The following is a 24,748-nucleotide window of genomic DNA, read 5'->3' as shown; positions in this document are numbered from 1 at the left end:
AGAATTCACGCCGTCGGATGGACATGGACGGTGCAAGTTTTCTGCCACAGCCTGCCTTCCAGGGGCCATGAATTCCCTCTTGAAATAAAGGAGGGAGACGCATTGCTGGGAACATTTTGGTTCTAAGGATATTTATTTTGATTTTTTGCAAGTAACTCTCCCTGAAATAAAATATTGACAGGGAAGGTTGTAGATCCTTTTCCCATGCTGTTGGTCTGTCTATGACATGGTTCAATGGAATCATAATTACATGTTAAATTACGGCAAAAGGATTGTAGTTTTTCCTTTTAAAACTGTCTGTCTTGATTCCGTCTGTGCAATTTTAAATCTGTCACTGAACACATAGAACCAGGAGTTATGTGTCCCATCAACATAGCTGGTTTTATGTATTTCTGACAGTCCTGGAACGTGTCTTTCAGTGTTTAAACTTTCTTCCACGTCGGGACATTGGAAGGCTCCTGTTTCTCAGGGGGCCCCCAGCCCCTTGTCTTGCTGTGTGTAGGACCGCCACCCCAGTACCATGTCTCCCACCAAAAGCAGAATCACAGGATCTATTTAACATGCAACTTGCTTCCCCAGGTCTGTGCTCCTCACCTCAGCGTAGACTGTTGGCAGGAAGCCTCCCGTCCACGGAGCGCTCAGGTCCCTGGGAGTTTCTAAATTGCATTTGCATGCAGATTGTGTCCTTGAGCTCCACAATTCTGCATCTGGCCCTGCATAATAAAATGTCAACAGCCGCTGCACGTCAGGTGTTGAAGTTGTGCTGCCCCTCAAAACAAAGGAAGCCGCTCAGGGTGGCTGAAAAGAACAGTCTGTTGTCGCCCACATCCTTGGACTTGGAGCTGCCCCTCTTGTCCTCCTCGCCTCTGGGTGAGCGCTGCTCCTTTATAGCTGCCTGAAAGCTTAGGTTTGTCTGCCTCGTTCACAGCTCAGCGTCTTAGGGGAAAGCTCGTGACGGGGCTCTGCCAATGGGCCAGGCAGACAGTCAGTGCTGGAAGAGGAGAGTCATGTGACTGCCACACAAGCTCTTCACGAAGGGTGACTACTGTCTTTTCTTAGGATATCGAATACCTTCCTGCAGATATTTTCACAATGGTACTGAGAGCTGACATCCGCGTGGAATGTAGTAAGGCCAGAGGAAGGATACTCAGCATCCCAAAGTAAAACAAATTAACAGGGTACATCTCATTTCACAATTTAAAACAATTTAAATTTTGGTGATGCTTTCACATGCTGGCCCCAGGGCCTTAGAGTTGGATAAAACCAGGTTTGCATGCAAGCTCTGCCCTTGATTGCCTGTGTGACATTGGGCAAGTCATGTCTCTGTCCTCAAGTTTCTCATCTGCAAAACACAGGTCATCAGACCCTCATCATGTTTTTGTAAGAATTCTTACATTACACATAATAAGCATGGATCCTCTGGGACACAGAAGGTGTTAATGAACAGGAGTTGTTGTTTTTATTATGACAGGAAGTTGGTACTATGATAAGATTACTCGGAGTAAATAAGAGTTATTTTTATTATGAAGTGGTTAGTAAATAAATTGCTACTTTATTTGAATTGCAACAGAGTTCAACTTTCTTTTTTCACTCCCCAGCATTTTAGTGATACTTATTTAGGTATCACTGACATACTAATTGCAAATACTATCTGTTATTAAAAGCAGGTCCTTGGGTTTTATTCACATATGTTTGATTTATTTCCAGTTTTATATACTTGGGAACATATTTGCTTTACCAATTTCTTTAATTTAGACTTTTTAGAAAATCTTTGCTGGATTCAGTTAGACAGTGAAGAGTAGGTTGCAATTTCTGTGTGAAGGACCCAAGGACCACACAGGCCACCCTTGTGGGAAAAGGCTGAGATATTCCAGGACTTCAGGTTATAATCTCCAGGAGTCTCACACTTTGCCTTCAGTATACAGCTCCCGGAGAGGAAAGGAACCCAAATCAAAGGACAGAGCAGAAGCCTTCCTTGAAACCTTATGTTTTGTCTTAAAATTTCATGTGAATGTTGTATTCCATTCCATAGTTCATGGTGTTTGTTTTATGATAGAAAGAATGGCCTCCCCAACCCCCAGCCCCTGAAAAGGTACCAAGGGCAGTGGGGGGGGGGGGCATAGTCATTTCCATCCCAGCACGGGGGAGACCAGTAGTTAATGGGAAAAGTGACGCCAAGCCCTTACACTGAACACAAAGGTAGAATCCAAGAACATCTGGAAAGTGGAATTTAGAGAAATAAGGGAGGATAAGGGAGGGAAGAGTTGAAAGGTCTTGGGGTGGAGTTCCAGACCGGAATTGGGGCATGGAAGAAATAGGCCAGCCAAGACTGTGAGCCACAAAACCCACCTTAGGGTGTCTATCAGGTGTGAACTGCACCAAACCATCAAACAAGGATGGCCTCTCAGCTTCTTTTCAGGAAATTAATTGGTTCCAGGAGTGATGGGAGCCTCCCGCCAATGGAGAGCACATTCCATCAGGACCCCAGTTACCATATCCAATCTTCTGTCACTGTAAGGTTGACACGTCCTTGGCTCCAATTCCTTCTCCCTGAGCCAAAGTCCATTTTCTCATTGCAGTCTTTCCCTGGACAATGACATTCAAATGAAAATCTGAGCATTATGCCGAGGCAAGTCTTCCGGCTACATGATTTTGTCATAATCCATTCTCGCAGGGTGACTTTATTGTAATTTATTCCCTTGCGGCTTCTATTAGGTTGAAGTGGAGTTGGCCTTGGTAATACTGGGAGGTTGCGCATAAAGAGAAGAGAAGCGTTTTTTGAAGGCCAGTGGAACAGTGCTTGGTTAGATCCCATCTAGGTGTGACTGCAGAGTGATAGAGAATTCTTTAGCTCTGTATGGAGTTTGGGGACCAAGAGGGAGACATGGAAAGTGAAAGCACCTATTTATTATCTTTGTGCAAATTGGAGCTTGGCTGCTGTTTCCTGAGCCTGCTCAGGGCCATGTTCCAGTGGAGGTAGCCTTTTGTGCAGACTCTGAAGGGAACGGGCAGGATTGGCAGGCAAAGAGCTTTCACATTGCAGTGGTGGATGGAGAGAGCAGTTACAGTTCCCGCAACAGAAGGATGGAGCCAGTAGTACCTAAAACACGAGTCGCATGAAGGTGCAATGTGAGGGTACATGCAAGGTGCTTGGCATAATGCTTGGCATTCAGTAAGCCCTTAATAAATAGCAGCTGCCACCATCCATAGTGCTGGTGTTTCTGTCGTTACCTCCACCTTCCTCTGAGCAAGGCGTGGACAGCACCAACCTAAGAAATTAGCATCGTTCCTGTGTAGTCGGGAAGCCTTGAGAAAAAAAGGGCAAATGGTGTAAGGAGTACAAAGAAGTCCAGATGTGGGCCTTGTATTAAGTAGGGCTCTCTTGGTATAGACACCAATTCAAGCTAACTAGGCAAAGGAGGGAATTTATCATGAGGGGTCAGGGCAAACGCAGCTTGGTGTCAGGATGGACTGAAGCCACAGATAAGAAAGGTGGGGGCTTCCCTGGTGGCACAGTGGTTAAGAATCCGCCTGCCAATGCAGGGGACACGGGTTCAAGCCCTGGTCTGGGAAGATCCCACATGCCACGGAGCAACTAAGCCCGTGAGCCACAACTACTGAGCCTGCGCTCTAGAGCCAGCAAGTCACAACGACTGAGCCCGCGTGCCACAACTACTGAAGCCCACGCGCCCAGAGCCCGTGCTCCACGACAAGAGAAGCCACTGCAGTGAGAAGCCCGCGCACCGCAACGAAGAGTAGCCTCCACTTGCTGCAACTAGAGAAAGCCCACGCCCAGCAACGAAGACCCAACGCAGCCAAAAATAAATAAATGAATAAATAAATTTTTAAAAAAGAAAGAAATATGTCAGGCCTGCCTCTGCTCTGTGCTGCTCTGAGTCTTGACCATTTCTCGCTCTCTTGTTTCTTTGCCTCTTTAGCTGCCTTTCCGACAACCAGACCACACACTGGAATATGGACGTTTCCACGTCAGAGTTTCCACGCTGTATGTCCAGCCAGCTCACCTGACCCCGTGTCTCAGCCCCTATTGCAGACCGCTGGGCAGTGTTGGCTAGGCCCAGTGTCTGGGAGTGAAATAAAAAGGGGGTCATGGCGTCGGGGACAAAACTGGGCTGTGGGAATGGACAGGAAGCCTTCGATGCTGCCAGGGCATCGATCCCTGAGAACTGCCCTTTGCGGCAGGGCAGACTCTGAGGGTCAGGTCAGGACCAGGCCTGCTCCAGGCTCACGGGAATTAGGCAGTGGCCACGGTAATAATCATGGTGATGAGAGCTGAGTACTAGCACTGAATACTAACTCTAGACCAGGCGCTGTCTGAGTTCTTTATTTGAATTAATTAGTCTAAGCTCCATGACTGTGGAGTAGAGATGGCTTTATCTCCATGTGACAGATTTGAAAAGTGATACCCAGAGAGGTGAAGTCTTTACACAGCTCCTAACAGATGGAGGTAGGACTTGGACTCTGGATCTCTGACTCCAAAACCCAAGGTTCTTAAAAGAACCCCCTTCAGTGGGAGGCAGGCTGGACGTCCCCCATGCTCCTCTCTGGCCACAGGTTTGGGTGTGGCCCCGGGCCACATTTATCTTCCATGGTGTGGCCTTAAACTCATCCCCCACCTTGGGACCGGTTCCAGCTCCCCCTCAACTTGTAGCCCATCTGCTCTCAAGCCCTGCAGGCTCCATCAGGGCCTGATTCTGTCACCACCTTGCCTGGACTTCCTCCATGTAATTGCACCTCTGTCTGGTCCTGTGTTATCACTTCTGCTGCATTATTGCTCTGCGTCTAAATACACGTGCCTTTCTCAGCACCCACCACGTCACTCTGGGCCTCTTGCAAATGTATTCATTTAAAGTAGCTGGTGATAGATTCATTATCAGCATGTCAAATCCTCGGTTTTAAGGGTTGATTTTATTGTCTGCTTTTATACCTGACCAGGTATGTAATTTATGTCTTTTCCATTGGTGCCAGGGTAACACACTGGGTCCTGTCTGCATTTTGCCGTCAGACAAACTGCAGTTGAAGGGTCCAAAGTGTTATCCTTGCATATCAAGGACCACTCAATTGTCTGATTCTGGGAGGATGTTCCAATATATATATATTTTTTAATGTCTGCAATCTTGAAATGGTCACCCAATGTTTTTAAAATTGTGGTAAAATATTCATAACATAAAATTTACCATTTAAGCATCCTACAGTGTACAATTCAACAGAATTTAGTACATTCACAATGTTGTGTAACCATCACTGCTGTCTAGTGCCGTAATATTTTATCGCTGTGGAAAAAAACCCTGTACCCACTACCCTCCCTCTCTCCCCCTAGTCTTTGGCAACTACAAATCTGCTTTTTCTGTCTCTGTGGATTTGCCTGTTCTGGACATTTCATATAAACAGAATCATACAGTATGTAGCATTTTGTTGCTGGAGAGGGTGTGGAGCACTGTTGGTGGGAATGTGAACTGATAACAGTCACTATGGAGAACAGTGTGGAGGGTCCTCAAAGAACTAAACATACAACTACCGTACGACCCAGCAATCCCACTCCTGGGCATGTACCCTGAGAAATCCATAACTCAAAAAGACACATGCACCCCAATGTTCATTGCAGCACTACTTACAATAGCCAGGTCGTGGAAGCAACCTAAATGCCCATCGACAGATGAATGGATAAAGAAGATGTGGCACATATATACAAGGGAATATTACTCAGCCATAAAAAAGAATGAAATTGGGTCATTTGTAGAGACGTGGATGGACCTAGAGACTGTCATACAGAGTGAAGTAAGTCAGAAAGAGAAGAACAAATATTGTATATGAACGCATATATGTGGAATTTAGAAAAATGGTACAGATGAACAGGTTTGCAAGGCAGAAATAGAGACACAGATGTAGAGAACAAACGTATGGACACCAAAGGGTTTCGGAAAGTGGGGGCGGGGGTTGGTGGGATGAATTGGGAGGTTGGGATTGACATGTATACACTAATATGTATAAAATAGATAACTAATAAGAACCTGCTGTGTAAAAAAAAATATGTAGCATTTTGTGACTGGCTTCTTTCACTTAGTATAGTTTTCTTAGGCTCATCCATGTTGTAGCATGTATGAGAACTTCATTCCTTTGAAAGTCTGAATAATGTTGCATCAGTTGATGGGCATTTGGGTTGTTTCTACCTTTGGCTATTATGACTAGTGCTGCTGTGAACATTCATGGTTAAGTGTTTGCTTGAACACCTGTTTTCAGTTCTTTTGGTGATACACCTAAGACTAGAATTGCTGGTTCACATTGAAATTCTACGTTTAACTTATTGAGGAACTGCCACACCGTGCTCCAGAGCAGCTGCACCATTTTACACTCCCACCAGCAATGCATGAGGGTTTCAATTTCTCTACATCCTTGATCCCAGCATCAACCTTTGACTTGCAGAATGAGTTTTATTACAACAATGGGGGGAAATACCTGAATTATTTAGGCTTCATTTATTTAATGAGACTATATTAAAGCAAGAATTGGAAACCTGTGAGCATTTTAATGCAAAATACATCAAAGAATTTGAGATACACGAAAAGCAAAAGGTTGTTTAACATGTAGGGATATATTTGATCATTAGTTCATATCTATGGACCATATAAATGGCAAGATCATAAAATCCATGGAGCTTCTTGTGTCAGGGCTGTGCCCTATGATATGATTCATTTGGTATATTTTTCTGTAAAAATGTACAATGGCCCATCTCAGTGACATCTGGTCTCATCTGCATAAAATGAGTGTTTAGGGTCATATTATTATTATTTCATGTCTATACTTCATCTGATCTATAAAAACAGAGGCACAGTATGCTAAGCTGTTATTCGTCTTCTGAAAATGTTAAGAAATTTTATGTGTACCTTCAATTTTTGCTAATGACATAAAATATTGAAACTTGTTATTTTTTTCTTCTGCCAACCCATGAATGTGCTACCCTTATCTGAAACCTAAATAAATACTTACTAATATATGGTGAAATTCAAATGAGCACTTCATATAAATAAGCCTGCTGTAGAAATACATATTTCTTCAAATTTGTAGACCAGAATAACATGAAATAAATTTAACATCATTTCACATGTAGAACCACCAACCAAATAAATTTATGATTCAATTTCCTAAACTCAGGTAAGTAAGAAAGCATATATATGGTTCTTCATTCCATAATCCATCATAAACTTTAAGAACAGTATTATTTGGTTGAGATTTTTATAGGCCAAATGGAGAAGAATGTGCATAACACCTGATTCCAGGATGATGGGCTGGGGGAGGGGACAAAGTGGAGTGAAGCTGGCTTTTTCCTTCATTTATTTATTCATTTTTTTCTTTTGGACAGATATTTATCTTTCCAAGCACTACTGTTGTGCCAGGTCTTGTGCTTAGAGCTGGAGATACAGGGAAGAACCAAAAAACATGGTTGCTGGACTCATGGAACTTATAGTTATCTATTGCTTCATAACAAACCATCTTCAAATGGAGGGTGTAAATCAACACCTTGTTATGCTCAGTTTTGTAGGCCAGAAGTTTGGGTATCATACAGAGGAGAGGTTCAGCTCTGCTCCAGAGTGACTGAGCTCTCATCTGGGGTGAATTGAGATGGCTGGAACCACATGTCTAAAGCCTCATTTGTGGCAGATGGCTAGATTCCTTGGTTCTTCTCGTAACATTTAAGATCTTCTTTAATTTGCCACAGAGGGAGGCAGACATTAAAGAAGTATTCACATAAATAACTATTACAATGAGGACAAAGTACAGGCTTCTTTATAGTAATCAGGACTTCTTGATTGCAAATGACAGAAATCCAACCCAGATGGTCTAATGAAAAGAAGGGAATTTAACGATCCACCTAACTGAAGTCTGTGACTGAATCCTGATGCTGTAATGATATGGTCAAGAATCTCTTTCCCTGTCTGTGGATGAGAATTGCCTCTTTACTCAGTTGATTTTATTCTCAGGCTGGGGCTCCTTAGTTGATGGCTACAAAGACCACCAGCTGCTCCACATTCCTACCAGTTTATCAAACTCAACTGAAAAAGAGGGACTCTCTTTCTTAATAGTTCTATCAGATGGTTCTGGAATTAAATCTTGTTGGCCATGTTTAGGTCACAAGTCCTCTCCTGGACCAACCACTATTTCCAGGGAGAATGAAGTGCTTAGAATGGCCAGGTCTGGATTATGTGCTCACCTCTAGGACCTGGGAGTGGGATAGGCCCTACATGAACCACAAGTGGGGATGGGTGTTTGCACAAAAGGGAATGAGAGTTTCTTTTATTAGAAGAAGAGGGAAATAGATGCAACCAGACAAATACATAAAGTACCCATTACACAAAACTAAAAACAGAGTGACCTGCCTTGAAGAGTAGGTTAGCATATAGGAGGACCTTGTGTCATTATTTCCAGTTATTCAACTTGCAGCTTTTATGTTTTCATTTTGTATGAAGCACTGGACTAGTTGTAACTGGGATACAAAATGAAGAGACAAATGGGTAATGTAGGGGATTCAAGGGATCTTGGGGTTCATCGAGGGAAAAGATCTGACCACTAGGTGGCAGTAGCACACACGGGCTTTATTGGGTGACCCTCTGGCAGTTTGCATACTGGGAAGTCTCTCACAGCAAGACACTGTCCAGAAGTGCAGGGGGTCAATACTCAGAGGGGAGGAGGGCATGGAACTCCTCGGTGAGGGAGGGGTCCTGGAGGGAACTTATGTGTCCAGGTGATGTCACACACCAGCACAGTGGGGAGTCTGGGTCAGAGACCAGCAGGGTCTTGGGGTCTTTATGTCCCAGGGCTTATCTTATCAATGACTAGCAAATGTTGGGCACAGTTTTGTGGGGTTTGCAAAGCAGAGAGGCCCTAAATAGCTAACAGTCTGCTTATTTGGGTTATATTTAAAATATTTGGATGTAAAACATTTGAGTTTGGCACCTGCTGGCTTTTGAGCTAAAGGGTCTCAGCCTGCAGTGAAGAAATAAAAAACCTAGGCTAATACACAGAGACCATCTTGGCTTACTTATATAACAAAGATTTGGTAAGTACCCTCAGTTATAAACATAGCAACTAGTTAATATCGGTAAGTCAAAGACTTGAGGTACAAACTGTGGGATAATCATAATAGTGAATGTTTTTTACATACTTAACATGTGGCAGGTACTGTGCCACATGCCTTATGCAGATGGTCTTATTTAATTCTCAGAGCAACTCTGTGAAGTAGTTACTACTATTATCCCCATTTACAGATGGGAAAACTGAGGAGTTAAGTAACTCACCCAAGGTTATACAGCTAGTTGGAGGGGCAGATAAGATTGAGACCCAGGCAGACTGTCTTCAAGGGTCCATACTCTCAAACTGACTGCTACAGCATATTCAGGGAGCTGGATCATCTTTCTTGGCCTCAGTTTTCTCACCTTTAAAAGTATGAGTATATTACCAGGTGATACCCCATGGCCAGCCTGACATTCTGTATGCCTAGGATTGCTCTGTGTGGTACCCCAGGAGGTAGGGGACCAGAGGGTAGTAGTTTTGCCCAAAGGAGAGCAGGATGGAGCATCAAGTGGTGTGCAGGGTGGAGGTGGTATAATGTAAGAATTATGTGTGCAGGCTCTGCCTAGATATGAATCCTGTTTCCTTCACTGACTAGGTGCATAATCTTAGGTGAGTCACTTAATCTGAGTTTCTTCATTTGGAAAATAGGAACGATGATAATGACACTTCAATAGAATTTTTAGGGTGATTAAGTGAGGTAATGCCTGTTAAACATGTGGCACGAATGCTTGCGAATATTGCTAGTATTGAGTCCCCATAGATGTTTGTTATAATACTACTGATAATAATTATTATTGTCAGTGAAGGAACTATGAGATGGAGAGAGGAGGTTCAAGAAGTAAAGGTAGGGAGTCATCAGTGAAGGGCTTCATATCCTAGCTATTTTTAGTACATGAAGTGTTTACTGTGTGCCAGACACTCTGCCATCTGCTTGTTTTATGTTTGCCAAAAAATAAATAAAATTCTAGACTTGTTCCCTGCCTTTACTTGTATTGTGTCCCACTTGGCTGGTGTTGGTGGTATAACACCCCACTTGTGGCGCTGTCTCTAACTAGACATTATTCTGGATCAGAAGTGCGGGTATTGTGAGAATGGGCATTGGGGAGTCATAGCCTTGGTTTTCATGTGTTGTGTAAATCTCTGAGCTTCAGATTCTGCATCTCTGATAGACCTTTAACAATAACAACAGCCAGCACTTACTGAGAACTTACAATGTGCTGGGCACTGTGGGCTGTAAAGTCACTTGTTCAAGTTCACCCAGTTATGTAAATATCAGAGCTGGGTGTGAACTCAGGCTTCTGGCCCTAGAACCCACATTATTAGTGCCTCTTCATTCTGCACAGAGGTTTTAAAAGCCTCTGACGTATGATAGACACTCAGTAAACTGTCATCCTTATCATTCTTATTATATAGGATCCGTACTCTCAAAACAACTGTATTTGTTTATCCATTAAACATTTCCCAAGTGGCTCTTCTTTGCTAAACACCCATGATACATGGTGAACAAAATTCCATTCTTGCCTTCAGGGGAGTCACCATCTAGTCCAGAGACTGTGCAGCAGTCAGCATTCAAGAGGCCAAACTCCAGTAACAAATGCCTCCCCCGTCCCCAAATTTTGGTGCTTTATAGTAGCAAGGGTTTGCTTTTCACTTGCATGTCTTCTACATTCTGGCAAAGGGGAAAGAATAATAGTGGAACCACATGATGTTCTACTTGGACATGGCATGACTCATGTTTGCTCACATTTAATTGGCTAAAGCAAGTCACATGGCAAAGCCTGACATCATTTAAGACAGGAGGTATGTTTCTCCACCAAGGAGTGTCACTGGGGAGGGCTCTACAGGAACAGGTTTTGGAGGAGTAGTTTGGGAACCCATAATTAAATCTACCACAGATGAATTCTTAAGCAATTACAATATAATATGGTAAGTTCTCTAATGAAAGTGTCTATTCTTTGAGAAGAGAGGGAAGTGTTAACACTTTTAATGTATCCTGAATTTAGAACAAAGTAAAAATTAGAGTGTATTTCATTTTTTTAATTTTTAAAAAATATATATTTTTTTAATTTATTTTATTTATGGCTGCGTTGGGTCTTCATTGTTGCGCACGGGCTTTCTCTAGTTGCGGCGAGTGGGGCCTACTCTTCGTTGCAGTGTGCAGGCTTCTCATTGCGGTGGCTTCTCTTGTTGCAGAGCACGGGCTCTAGGCATGCAGGCTTCAGTAGTTGTGGCACATGGGCTCAGCAGTTGTGGCTTGCGGGCTCTAGAGTGCAGGCTCAGTAGTTGTGGCACATGGGCTTAGTTGCTCTGCAGCATGTGGGATCTTCCTGGACCAGGGCTCGAACCCGTGTCCCCTGCATTGGCAGGTGGATTCTTAACCACTGCACCACCAGGGAAGCCCTAGAGCATATTTTAGCTACTGAGCCTCAATTTTCTGGAACAAGAATAGAGACAGCCTGTAATAGATGCATTTTGAGAACCCCAAATTCACTAGCTTGGTTAGAGTGAAAAGCATTGACGGTAATTCTTCCCTTCTAAGAAGTGACATGAGTTTTTTTGACAGCAGTGTCTCTTGTGTCTATAAGCAAAGGACTTGGGAACTGGGGTATCCCTGGAATGACCTGGGGAGAAAGACTTGTTCGTGAGAACATTATGTCCATGTACTAGGAGGTAGGGAAAGGGAAGGCAGGATGGTGGTGGGAAATTGGGCATGAATCATGCAGAGATTGGTCCTAGATTCTGATAGGTTATTTGGATGCCTACTCAACTGTTTTCCTTATAGTTCAGTGTGCCCCAACCTTCCTGTTTGCAAGTAAGAGAGAGAAGATATATAGAGGGTTTAAAAATTTATAGTCACAACTCCAAAAAGTCATTTGTTTTTGTTGTTTTCAACTTCGTATAATGAAATTCAACTTAGACCTGGAGCCAACATTTCCACTGACAATATAATTTAGTCACTTCTGGTTGAAAACTTAGTACCTTCTGGATAAATATCAAATAAATTCAAATTGCTCCCCTACCCATTATTTTTCCCTTCTCTTTGGGTTCTTGGGAGACTTACATATTGTATTATCCTATCTTGGGGATGTGTATCTGGTCCATGAATCTCTCTCTGGACACTTCTGGATTCACTGGAGATATTTTCAGCCCCCATGATGCTAAGGGAGACTGGAGGTGGAAGGGTGAGGGCGGTAGGGCAGTAGTGCTATCTCAGCTCCTCTCTGACTTAAAATGCCATGTGGCTGTAGTTTCTACCCTCCTATTCGTGTGTGCACTGAGAAGCTACCCCACCCAGCTGCTCAGGGTAGGACATAAGACGTTAAGTCACTCTGCTTTCAGATCCCCAAATCTATCTGGGTGTTTTTCACCATCTCCTTTGTAGGTTGAGGATTCAGGCTAGGCAGGGATCAGGTCCCATACTTTCTTGTTCACCTTTCTCTGTTTTAGCCAAGCTCCTCCCCCAGTCCAGGGAAAGATTTTAGAGTCTTCCTGTGCAGTGAGAAACTGCTCTGAGGTCATATTCTGTATTCTTCCTATTTCATGGCTTGTAGTTGCAACTCTATGCTCGGTTGTCCAAGGTTGATTCTCCATGGCTCGAAATCATCATTTGTTTATTTATTATTTGTAGAGCTTACTCTAGGATTTACAATATGCATGTTTAACTTAACACAGTCCACCTTCAGATAACAAACTGCTCACATATCGTTCATATATGTATGATATATGAAACTTATCACCATATATTTCCATTTGCCAGTCTCATTCTCTGTGCTATTGTCATATGTTTTACTTTTATACATGTTATCAAATCCACAATACATTATTTTTTGTGCTTTAAACCATTTATTATCTTTTAAATGAGTTAAAAGTTGAGAAAGAAAATATGTTAACGTTACTCAAATATTGCTCCTTTTAAGCATTCTTCTTTTTCATTTTTGTGAATAATAGTTTCCATCTAATGCCATTTTCCTTTTGTCTGAAGACATTTAACATGGCCTTTAATGAAAGTCTGTTGGTGATGAGTTCTCTCAGCCTTTGTTTATCTAAAAAAGTCATTATTTCACGTTCGTTTTTTGAAAGACATTATTATTGGTTATAGAATTCTAGGTTGACAAGTTTTTTTTCTTCAGTACTTTCAACATGCATAGATTATTTTCTGGTTTGCATAGATTCTGCTGATAAGTCTGACATCATTCTTATCTCTGTTCCTCTGAATGCAATATGCTTTCTTCCTCTGGCTGATTTTAAGATTTTCTCTTTTTCACTGTGTGTTTGTTTGTTTAGCAATTGGCTTATAATATGCCTTGTTGTAGTTTTCTTTGTGTTTGTCCTGCCTGAAGTTTATTGAGATTCTTGTATCCATAGGTGTATAATATTATCAAATTTGGAAAAAAATTTGTCCACCATTTCTTCAAACATTGTTTCTGTCCCTGCCCACACCCCACCCCCTCAGACTCCAAGTGCGTGTATGTCAGACAGCTTTATATTGTCAGAGGCTCTGTTTATTCATTATAGATAGTTTTATTACTATAATTTCAAGTTCACTGATCTTTTCTTCTGCCATTTTTAATCTGCTATGAATCTCCTCCAATAAAAATTTTATTTCAGATGTGAATTTTTCATCCCTAGAAGCTCCACTTGGTTCTGATTTAAATATTTTTCTCCTCATTATAATCATGTTTTATTTTACAACCTTGAACATTCAAAACGTATCTATAATAGCTGTCTTAATAGCCATATTTTCTAATGCTATCACTTGTTATTTCTGGGTCTGCTTCTATAAACTGATTTTTCTTGAGGCTACAAGTTATACTTTCTTGCTTCTTTACATGTCTGGTAATTTTTTATTGAATACTGAGCATTATGGATTTTGCATTTTGGGGTGCTAGATTTTGTTACACCTCTACAAAAAAATGCTCATTTTTCTTTCCTGACAAGTATTTTAGTTACTTGCAGATCAGTTTGATCCTTTCAGGGCTTAAATTTAAACTCTTTTTGGATAGGCCTAGAGTTGCCTTTATTCTAGGGATCATTTAGTTTCATTTCTAAAGCTTTATCCTTCTGGAGTTTCTGCTGAATATGCCCCGAATTCCATCGAAGCCCCTCTACTTCGGCTGGTGAGCGTGCAAACGATTTGTGGCCCTGTGATATCTCTTGGAATTATTGGGCTTACAGCTCCCCAAAATGTAACTGTTCTCTCCTGGAATTTTTTCTTGCCAGATCATGTAGGGTTTTATCTTACCCATACATAGGATTGATATTCAGCCAACAACTCATAGAGACCCCTGTGCAGATTTCTGGAGATCTCTGTATAATTCCCTCCTTTTCAGTACTTTGTCTTGCAAATTATAGCAAACTTAGCCTTTCCAATCTCTGTCTCCTCAATTCAGTGTCAAGTGCTGGGCTCTCCTTGGATTCCTCTTCCCATGCTGAGGTCTGGACATTCCTTTTTTGCAGAATGCTGGTGATGATAGGACTCAACTTTTTTCTTTTCTAAAGGATCACAGTTCTGTGCTATTGTTCAAGGTCTAAAAATATTTGTTTCTGAGATATTGTACAGTTTTCTAGTTATTTATAGCAGGAGGGTAATCTGAATCCTCTTACTCCCTCATGGTCAAAGGCAGATGCCCTCAGAGTGATTCTATTGGATACTAGTTTTTGACGAATACTCTTAATCCTCAGAATTGCAGTTAGTACAGTAGTTTTCCTGAGAATGTGTAAGATTTACTTATGCTTGGTTTGAAAGGATAGATTTACCTGAAAATTAGAGAAATTCTATAAGGAAAGAAATTTTAATTCAAGGAAATGTAAGGAAATTAATTCAACAACATTTATTGAGCATCTTCTATTTTCTAGGAACTTTCCTAGTTGTTGGGCGTATAACCATAAACAAAGAGGTTTTTCTTAAAGTCTCTGCTCTTACCAGGTGCACTGTGGAGAAAGTGGAGAAAGAGGCAACAAGCACAAAAAAAATACGTGAAACCGTAAAATCTATACCATGTCAGATGGCAAGTGCTACGTGAATTATAGAGAAATAATAATCTTCCCAGCACACATGTGGTACTGATTGGAGAACATGGCCACTGTCCTTTCACAAAACCTAATGATAGAGGCCATCTGTTTAGAGGTAACATAGCCAACTATATTACCATAAATGTAAATCTACTCTAGAGCTCTCCCCTCATGCCCTGCTGATCTCTGTAGTTTATGAACACTTACCTCAAAGTCATCGTCATAGAAGTATTTGCTAACTTGTTTCTCTACAGTGTCCGCTACAGGACTGGATGCCCCCTAAGGGTAAGCATCATGTCTGGTTTTGCTCACGACTGTATCCCCAGGCATTTCCATATAGGCTTGGCATTTGGAGGGTGTTCAATCTGTTACCTGTTAAACACATGTGTTGAAGAGATTCACGGATGTAACGCTTCTTGACACCTGCCTGGGTCATACCTTGTGTGTACACCCTCCCTTCTCCCTTTAAAATTGGTAGCCAGTTTCTCTTTGAAAGTTACCTGCTGTGATTCCACTTTCGCTCTTTCTCTTTTTGCAGCTGTACAATCATTGCACACCCTCAATGACCAGATATCCCATTTTATTGTCACCAAGTCGAAGGCGCTGGAGGAGGACCAAGACCCGTTTCTGCCCACTGAAAAGGAGACTCTGAAGAGTTCCATGATATTGATGAGGCACCTCTTAATGGATGCTCAGGTACAAAGACCAGTAAATAAATTCTATATAGAGTAGGTGGTAACCTTTTTGGTTTTCTTCGTGGTATAAGCTGTGCAAAAATATTCATCTTTCACATTCATTGCAACTGCCTTTGCGATGAAGAGCTACGCACAGACATTCTGATATATGAGTATTGGATTTCTAATTAGGTATTATTTTGGATTTAGTATTAAAATAGCTTGTTTTTAAGTCAAAGTAATAGGGCTTAAAATAATATACGTGTTGTCTCTGAGAATTTAACAGATCTCCCATTAGCCTTGGAAAGTGAAAACCCATTTACATAGAAATTTGGCAGGCATCAGAGCTGGCAAAGGCTTTGGAGTGGAGCAATCCTTATCCCAAACAGCATCCCTGAGTAACTAATGAATATTTTGGTACATTTGATGCACCACCAGTAAGCGAATCAGCACTGTTTTTTTCTTATTTTTTTTTTCTTTGTAAGGCTAGCAATGAATTAATTACAGAAGATACTTAGCTCATTGCATGCTTTGTTGAGATGTGATTCTTCAAGGTTTCTCCTTGTGCAGTATTTTATTGAAATATTTAGAAAATAATTTATCTACTCCTTCTGGTTTTGTTGGTGGGTCTCTCCAGATATGTTGCTAGGCAAACACCAGGTGTTTTAAGAGAACTGATGGTTTTCTGTGTTTGTGAAACCAAGCTGAACTAGATTTTATTGTTGTTTCCACCTCTTCAGTATCTAGAAACGTTTCAGAAAATGTTCTCTGGGTCTGGTGATTTTGTGTTAGTTTGTCCTGGAGCTTTCTTCCTGAGCTTGTTTTCTGTTCAACAGCAGTGAGGTCAGAATGGTTGGTGGTTTCCTGCGTTCCACTCTGTATCAGATTTTGCACTGTGGTTTCTTTGCTTTTGTTTCTGTCATGGTGCTGTTTTATGTTTTACTTTTAAAATCAATCCTGAAGCCTGGATCTTGTACCAATAAGACTTTAACTGGCAAGGTTTTTGTGTATTTCTCACCTGTCAATGCTTGAAGCTGCCCCACGGGATTTTTGAGCCCCTATATTGAGATGGCCCACATTATGCAAAGCCTTTCATTTTTATTCACTGTTCTCCCTTTTCCCCTTTATTATGAGCAGCCCATTCAGCCTCTCCTTTCTCCCCAGGCCTGTCTAGCGGAAAAAGGAAAGATTCTGAAGCTACAACAACCAATTTTAAAACTCAGAAAAAAGGGAAATTTAGAACAATTGACCAAATAAAAGAGAGCAAATTGTTCTTGAAAGGATTAGCTTTCCTCAGTGCCTAGACCCAATCCTATAGATCATACAACAGCCAAGGGAACCATCTAGATGAATCCTTAATGATGTTATGTAAACTCCTGTTTGCAAAATCTAACGGAGTAAAAAACCATTCACCTTTTCCCTCTCCTTCACATATGAGCTTACTAATGCCTAGAACTAGATTTCGAGAATGTTTAATGTTGCTTAAGGAAATATTGCCTCCCCCTAAATACCAAATTCATTTAACAACTTTTATCCTTCGTGGCTTTGATCACAGTTTTTCCCTTATTTATCCAATGGGACTAAGATATCCCTTATAATGTGGTTACTGTGTGGGAACATTTTTTTATCTCATTCTCTCCTGATCCCAAATCAATGCCTGCTAGAATTCTCTCAATTAAATAGATAGAAAAAATGGAGCAAGGTATGGTGGCTATTCCTCTAAGTCATGCATTCTGAAAGGAAGGTCAGTCGGGTCTTCTTCCAGAGAAAAATAATCATAGAAAATCAGGTAGGAAAGTGGTATAGTGTCTGGAAATGTTATTTCTTTGCCTCCAGTTTTTCAAAGATCCCACCCTCTTGTCCTTTGCACTAATATAGGGTGAGGTGGGTTGTGATTAATCTAAAAATACCACCTTCATTTATTTTCTTCCAAAACCATTAAACTTTTCAAAACATTATTTGTGGTTATGGTCTAGGTCCATGGCTGAAGTCAATTAGAATCATGTTACCTAGTACCCCCAGGCTCAGAGCACCTCTGAAATAACTCTCTATAAGATTAGTGCTGTCAAACTTATAAAATGCCAAGGAACTCCAACATTTTGCGGATGGCCAGGGGTAATATGTAGTTTTGAGTTCTGAAGTAGACAACCAGAGATATGTGTTTTTTAATGAGAATCTTTATTGAGCATTTTTGGAAATTCGGTTATTTTCCATTCAGTTTTTTGACATTGCTTCTTCTTGACTCCATCCCAAAGACAAATGAATGCACTTACTTCATTTTCTAAGTTCATCAATAATGAGAGGTCAACAGCATGTAAATACAACTTCTAGGTACCTCCTTCTGTTCTGGCTGCATTTTGTGATATTAACAGATGTTTGTGTGTTGCAAGACGTAAGTTCTTCAAGAGTAGTAACCACATCCGGAATTTGGTTGGTATAATAGCCTGCTCAGTTGGCTACCCAAAGGACTCTTAACAGTATTAGATTATGATGAAATACTCTGACATCAGCTTGCAAGTTGAATGAAGTCAGGCAAAAAGGATTCCAGAGAACCTAGAGGCTGCTTCCAGAGTGACTGCTTAAAAGGCATAATCGATTCAAGTCACATCTGTCTTGGAAGCAATAAATCCCGCTTAGGAGAACGTCAAAGGCAGAAGCATTGCTGGGCTATGAAATTCCACCTCGGAGGATAGTAAAACAGTATGCACAGAGCAAACACATCTCCCAAGTATAATGGGGGTGCTGGAGATGATTGGCAGGTCTGACAATCCATCCTAGAGAATAGAATCAAGAAGGAACATCTCACACAGGCAGCCCAGAGGCCTGCAATTATTTATTCATTCCCTAAACGTCTTTCTGAACATTTAAGGGGTGTCTAAAAGAGACCAAGTGCCTCTATTTGCATTCCATCCCTTTTGTAATCCAAAGGCCCCCAAATTCAATGAAGTGTACCACTCAGATTGCATTTGAAACCTGATCTTGTGGCTTTTATTCCTGAGAGGTCTGTCTAAACCCAGACTGCCGACTCAGCCTCATAAGTGATTAGATTCATAACACCGAAGAGGCAATTCTTTCTGGTAGAGATTAATTCTTTTACTCGTACTGTGTGACTCTGCATGCTAAGAGAGGTTGATTACAGCAAATTAAATCTCCTATTGGCAGTTCTCTCCTTCTTCTCCCCAAAGACCTAATATCATTATTTATTAAGGGGTGAACAAATGCTTGGGAAAACAGTAAGATCGCTTTGTTGGCAGTAAGGTCTTCCTCTGGAAGGCTGGGTACTGAAAGGCAGAGGCTTTCTGTGCCTCGTGGCGGCGGGAGGCGGTACAGCTTCTGCAGGCCATGGAGCATGGAGTGGCCAAGGAGGGCCTGTGCTCCACTGACCCTCGGCCTCTGTCCAGGCCTGGCAGTGAGTGAGGCTTCTCTGTCTGGAACATGGCTTGCCCGGGTTTGGAGGGAGAGCTCAGTTTAAGTGAGGCTGAGTCATTGGTACACCTTTCCCAGAGCTCCATCTCTAGGAATGAAGTAAGCAAGCCTTTCAAAACAAAAATAAACTGTACAACCATCACCTCTAAGCAAGTCTGCACGTACAGCCTGACGAAAGTCAAATATTAGGCAGAAGAGAAATGAAACCTGCTGTATCTTTTGGACTGTACTCTCCCCCTGCTCTTTCCTCATTGTGCCTTTTCTTCTTGCTTTCCTTTTTCTCCTTCTTTCTCCCCACACCCCAGAATTTTCCCTCCTTCCCTTCTGTCTTCTCCTTCTCTCAGCTTTCACTTCTCTCCACTCTCCCCCGCCTCCTCATCTCTCTGTTGGCAAAATATATCTTAGTGGAAATGTGGAGTGAGATTCTGCCCCTTTTGTCCCTTCCTATCTCGCCCCTTCCCATCCCTCCCCTCCCCTTCCCTTTTCTTTTCTTTTCTTTTCTATCTGTCTTTCTGTTATTTGTGTTCAGGGAACTCAAACGCGTATTTGACAAAGACCTATATTCCCCTTGCCAAACAAGAAGGAACACACCAGGAGGGGGCGATTGGCAGGAGGCAAGCCTGGCATTCAGGAGGCCAATGGGGTCCCTGCCAGGATCAGAGACTCAGTGTAATTTGGGTGGCTTCATTTTCCTTTCTTGTTTTGTTTTCTAGAGCAGTCTGCCCTGGTTGATTATGCTTTCTGATTAATTTCCGGCAAGAATCAGGCTGATTTAACAGGAATAGATTGACTGTTAGAGTTACCTGTGCCCTCTCCCTCTCTAGACTGGCCTCAGAGTATGGGAAGTGTGGTTTGGAGCAGAGGTTCAACCAGAGCAAACGTGGGCTCAGGCTCCTGACAAATAGGAGGGTCAGGTCTGTACAGTGGACGTCAGCGTGCGTGGGGGAAGGGACTTTGGGAGTCGGGTAGTTGACACACACTCACTACAGACGTATACATCAAGGTGATTTCTCCTGTTAGGAGCACCTGCCACCCACTCTGAATTCAACCCGTACTCATGGTGTGGATCCTGCATTACTAGTGCACTTATCTGGTGTTTTATAGCTACACCCGGCTTCACAGTCATAAGTGAGACCCTGTTGACAGCCCTGGAGAATGTCTTGTCCTCACGTTGCACACACTGAGGTACCAGATGGATGCTTGACTTCTCAAGGTTGCAGACACTGGCTGTGGCTATGAGGAGCACCTCAAGTGTAGTTTTTTCTTATTATCTTCAGAAATGTGACACCAGGCTGAAGCAAGAACTGGAACACTCCCCAGTGTGGTCGCAAGCAGAGAAGAAACTCTGAAATTAGAACGAGGGCAAAGAGGCAAAGTTTTCATCCTAAGAAAATTACCCTGGGATATTTTTAAGTCTACTGATGCCATCAGATTTCTACCTCTTAAAGGTCAGAGAAGAAAGAAATACTTAAATGAACGCTGAAGAATTGAGTTCACCTAACAGGAAAGCTACAATGGTAGGCTGATTATTCAAAGGAGTCTTAGCTTATCCCCTCCAGTAATCCGTGTGGTCCATTACCCATCCTTTCCTTGCGTGTTTGAAAAGGCAATGCTATTTTCCATCTCAGATGCAAAACTATAAAATCAGCAGGTCTGAAGTTTGCAGTTTCTTACATAATGCGCACAAGCCCACTTCCCATCCTGCCGTGGTGATTTTGAGCTTTTAAAATCCTTTTTTTTTTTTTTTTTTTAAATACAATTTAACCTGCAGGCATTGCCAGGCTGAGATGTGATCCCATCAGTTATAGAGCTTCTGCAATCACCTTCCCTGTTCAGAAGAAATGGAGGGTGAGAGGTGAAATTGTAATTCTGACCCTCTGTTAAGCTTGTGTTTAGGTATTTTTTTAAAGAAAATAGAGAAAGGTAGCCTCTTCTGAGACCTCTGGCACCTTGCAAAATCCATGAGGCAGAATTTTAGGAGAAATTCTGAAATGCTGAAAGTTGTTTTCAGTGTTCACCATGCAAAGACCCAGGTATAACTGGAAATGAGACTCAAAAAAACTGGACTCCTGTCCATTGCTATATTCTAATAGAAGACAGCATCTCTCAGGATGGGTAATGTTTGAATGGAATAGTCTCTATCAAACTGGTATAGTTTCCTACAATCTGTATAGTGCTAAAGAGCAATTTGGGAATTTATTTTCACATCATAGAACCTTTATGTTACATTTTTAGATACTAAGTGGTTATTTTAATGATATACCTTTCAAATGGTAATAAAATAGACTTTATGCTGGTCTAATAGTTGATGGTTCATGTTACAATGAGGTGGATCTGATATAGTAACAAAATCATGGCAGGTTAAGGGTAAGCAATGGGCTAGAGCTCTTTGGTCAGCAGCAGAGACAAGCTCTGGTTAACGTAACAAGGGCAACATTTAACAGAAGCAAATAGGGTAGCTCTTAGGAAAAACTGAAGAACTATTTCTCAGAAAAGACAGGAAAGAGGTTAGCTATGGAGATTTGGCTATCAAGAACTAAAGAGCAGTTGCTTCAGGGTGCTGTGTGGGGATAAATTGGCACCGAGCATTTTCTCTCTTTGTGTCACTTTGATCAAGATTCAAGTTCCTAGAAGAGTCTGACTGAGCTGTCTTAGGTCATTGGGTCCTCTTCCTTCTTGGACGTGGGAGGGTGTGCATGTTGATGGATGGTCCCACCAAAACCACATGCAGTTTGGGGAGGCATTATTACTACAAGAAGAGAGAGTGAATGTGGAGCAGATGGAGACAATAATAAATTGACCTTGCATTCCGCATACATGAACTTGGTGCTTGTGCCCCAGCATAGAGCTTGGCATTGCACTAAGGTCTGGGGACAGAGAGGGACAAAACATTGGCTCTGCCCTAGAGGGGCTCAGGATACAGTGGGGTAGATAACCAGACACTGAAGAGTCCTGTGGTAAGGCATGTGTGGCTACGGAAGCTCAGAGAAGCACCCAGCTGATATTTGCAGATCACTTCCTTGTTTACAAAGCACTGCTGCCTGCATTTTCTCACCTTTTCCACTCAGCCATGAGAGGTACAGGAGGTTGGGTGTTACTATCATCTCTGTTTTGCAAACTGGCTATTAAGCTTTAATAAAATAACCTTTTTTATATTGTTCCATCCAGCCCATCACAAGGTGAGCGTAATTGATTTCCTACTTGTAGGTGGTGACCCTCAGGGTATTTGCTTCCTGAAGGGGTTATTAAATAGAGAGAAAGGGAGGGTGTAATTTGGGGAAAGAAGATTAAAACCTGGCTTCAGACATACAACAGCACTCATAACTCAAGTGTTTTTAACAATTGTAAGAAATATACATTCCCAAAGCTAAACTCCACCTTCTCAGAATTCTAGAAGGTTTAGGGTTCCAAGAACACGGTTTTCAAAAATCTTTAAATAGAATATAAAGGTGTTACCTTTCCCTCTAAAATATCATCATCTCTTCATGGTGCCCATTGTCACATTGGCAAATATTTGGCTCCCAAATTAATACCCAGCCCCACCATTACCCTTTAAATAAGTGGTTCTCAAATGAGAGAGAGGAGAGCAATTTTGCCCTGCTGGGTGCGTTTGGCAACGTCTAGAGATATTTTTGATTGTCACAGTTAGGGTGGGTTCTTGGAGAGGGATAGTGGTGCTACTGGAATCTGGTGGGTAGAGGCCAGGCATGTTGCTAATCTTCCTATGATGCACAGGCTGGCTTTCCACAGCAAAGAATCATCCAACCCCAGTGTCAGTAGTGTCAACATTGAGAAAGCCTGCTTTTAGACCCAAGGCTGACTTTTTCATTGATCACAGAACTCTTCCAGGCTCAGAATCATTGTTTTTGAAGCCCTACAATTGGTCAAAATTGGTCCTCAAGGTATATCTTAGTTGTCCATTTACTCATTTACTCATTCATTCATTTAGCATTTACAGTGTGCCCAACACTGTGCTACATTGTGAGGAACATCAATGAAAACAGAAGTGATCCTTGTTCTCAATGGATCTTGTATTGTAGTGGGGGCGAGTAACTCTAAATATGTAAGTAAACAAATAATAAAGAGTTTCAATACTTGTCTTAAAGATGTATTAGGACCTAATTTAGATAAGGGTTCAAATGCTTTCTTTTCTGAATGTGACATTTAAACTGAGATCTGTGAAGAGAGAGGGGGAGAGAGAGAAAGAAAGGGGGAAAGAGGGAGAGAAAGAGAGAGCACGACCTCTTCTCGTGGTTCATTGTGAATATCTGTACTTTAATTTAGTTGTGTGTGTTTAGCATTACTCCATGAGTAACTGGAAATAGATCTCCTGGGGTGTTGCAAAAGATCTAAGCAAATTATTTATTCCAGAAATTTACATTTAATTTAGGGATTATAAAAATTCCAACTAGTCCCTCGGGAACAGAGAATCTTTCATCCTCTGCCTATGGGTGTCCACAGAGGAACCAGGATCTCTGTCTTTTCTTACTGGATGTTGTGGACATAGAGACACACAGAAAAGAAGGCTAGCATGAGTTCTTTAAGCTACTTGAGACAGGAGTCAGAATGGATGAAGAGAAAGCAGGGAAGACGTTGAGTTATTTTGGACAAGAAAATGAAGAGGTGAAGCCACAGTTACTGAACTGAAGAGCTGCTGTATAGAATCTGGGCAGCAGTCAATTCTCAATTAGATACTTATAGATTAGTAACTTTATAGATCGCCTATGGGCAAAGCATTTCTTCCCTGGTGGCATGCACTCAGGAAATGTAAACTGATGTTTGTTTGAATAAGACATAATTAGAAAGGTAATTTTGTTGCCAATATATTTTTTCACCGTAATGGAATTCAGTACAGACTTTTAGTATCGGTTATGTGGTATTTTTTTATGCTGCGGCTCCCATCCGTTAGTCAGATAATAGAAAGTCTAGTGTATGCCAGACAGCTGTAATCTTAAAATAACTTACACTTAGAACAGTAATTCTTATACGGAGCTCTTGGGGCCTCCCATTCACGTCAAACTCAAATACTTCCCGTAGAGCAGCCCGGTAAATTGAGGCATGGTGTTGCTAAGCGTCATCATTCAAATCCGATGTTAGGTCTGGGAGTAGAGCCGGCAGGTTCTCCTAAACACCAACTCAAGCCAAGATTCCATGTTCCTTCACTTTCTTGTCTTGGAGTCAATCACACTAAAAAGTGATTTAATGTGAGATGGTGACCTGGCTATTCCAGATGCTCACTTATTCCTGGGGAGCTTGAAACAAACACACTCACTTTGGCCAGCTTAGTAGGCTCAGATATTTAATTTCAGAGTGGATATTCTTGTCTCAGTTTACTGATATGAGCCTAATTCCTCTTCCTCCGCCCCCCCGAAGTATAAGGCAAAGAGAAGACATTCATGATAGAATTGATGAGAATCATGACATAGATTTGAATCAGTTAACTACTGCCACATGACAAACCATCCCAAAACTGAATGGCTTAAAACAACTATTCATTTACTTCTTATAAGTCTATGGATTGATTGGGGCATTCCTCTAAAATGACATGG

The 24,748-nt window shown here is 41.7% G+C and overlaps 1 long non-coding RNA gene across 1 annotated transcript in view; it reads left to right on the top strand.

Annotated features, from left to right (window-relative positions):
- LOC309639805 overlaps positions 1–24,748 on the top strand; it is a 409,973-nt gene that overhangs the window by 264,984 nt on the left and 120,241 nt on the right. Inside the window, exon 2 of the long non-coding RNA XR_014251864.1 lies at positions 15,638–15,795. This is a non-coding gene — a long non-coding RNA (uncharacterized lncRNA). The remainder of the gene's footprint in view (positions 1–15,637; positions 15,796–24,748) is intronic.

This window comes from Balaenoptera physalus (assembly GCF_965194825.1).
Source record: "Balaenoptera physalus genome assembly, chromosome: 1".
In the NCBI taxonomy this organism is placed as follows: domain Eukaryota; kingdom Metazoa; phylum Chordata; class Mammalia; order Artiodactyla; family Balaenopteridae; genus Balaenoptera; species Balaenoptera physalus.
The sequence above is the reverse complement of the archived record's forward strand: the minus strand, read 5'-3'. Positions and strand labels throughout refer to the sequence as shown.